At 38.0% G+C, this 1119-nt stretch overlaps 1 protein-coding gene across 1 annotated transcript in view; it reads right to left on the bottom strand.

The window, feature by feature from the left end:
• Positions 1 to 768, bottom strand: part of LOC109487199 (carbonic anhydrase 2-like) — a 41649-nt gene extending 40881 nt beyond the window's left edge. The window contains exon 1 of the mRNA XM_019791181.1: positions 636 to 768. The gene's annotated coding sequence lies outside the window, so the exon portion shown is untranslated. The remainder of the gene's footprint in view (positions 1 to 635) is intronic.
• Positions 769 to 1119: the final 351 nt, after the last annotated feature.

The raw sequence follows: 1119 nt of genomic DNA, 5'->3' as shown, positions 1-1119 counted from the left end.
GGCCATAGAAGCTCCAAATCTTCTCTGGTATACTATCCCTTTATTTTGGCCAATTTCTACTATTTTTCCAGCGATCCGTGGTGCCTGGTAGAGGCTACTATTTATTAAGCCTGCAAAGGAGTCTGGTGGAGACTATAACTCTAGTATAGTTAGGCCCTGAGTCATGCTTCAATTCACATGTATGAACAAAAGCAAAACTCTGTAACGACAAACAAGAGTACAATAGCCACCTTGTACTTTGCGATTGTGGAATGATATAAAGACCTTAATATTTAATGAACCTGTTGAATTCGCGCATAATCCGGTTTGTAACCTTGACAACGGTTATTTAATATGGCTCTTAAGTTGTGTATACAGCCATGTCGCTGATGTAGATGATGAAGCACGTAGAATAGCTAGACAGTAGCCGGGTTCACTAGGTTAAATGTCAAAATGGACTTTGAAACTTGAGAAACGGCACAGAAATTTAAAATCCTTACCAATTTCATCCAAAAGAAATAAAATCAACAGTAAAAACAAAACAAAGGAGATATTGAATTCTAACAATTTGCTAAGCAGACTTATAAACAGTTGTTTCTAATATTCTCTGTTACATTGATATTAACCACTTCAGTATGGGAAAAGAAATATCCTACCTTAAGGTCGAAGTCAACAGAACAGGTGCCTCGGAAGCCTTGGCCTGTGACCTATGATTTTGTTCGCTCAGAAAACGCCAAGAATACGGTTTTTACCAAGGTTAATGTAGTAATTTGGGGACAGAATACATTTTCAGCATGTCAGTGTGACCACGACAAAAATACAATAGGTAGGGAATACAGGAAAAGGTGTGTGAATAGGCCTCACGACAGGTAGTTCACCGGCGACGATAGCACGCAAACGCAGAGTACCATTTACGAACTTTTACAAATAAAATACTACACAGAACATTTTATGACGTAAAACGAAAAACCGACTATTTCTAGAACATATTTGAATATGTTTGTATTATTTGTGGAAGAAATAGATGCTCTGATTTCATTTTCTTCGCTCAAAACGTTTTTGCAGTAAGATTTGAACCTCTTTGGTATGATGCGGTGGAGGTCAATCCAGGTCACTTGGCATAGCATTCCTGACAACAAG

This window comes from Branchiostoma belcheri, unplaced genomic scaffold (assembly GCF_001625305.1).
Source record: "Branchiostoma belcheri isolate BF01 breed outbred unplaced genomic scaffold, Haploidv18h27 scaffold86, whole genome shotgun sequence".
In the NCBI taxonomy this organism is placed as follows: domain Eukaryota; kingdom Metazoa; phylum Chordata; class Leptocardii; order Amphioxiformes; family Branchiostomatidae; genus Branchiostoma; species Branchiostoma belcheri.
Note: the sequence above shows the minus strand (reverse complement) of the source record. Positions and strands in the feature narration are given on the sequence as shown.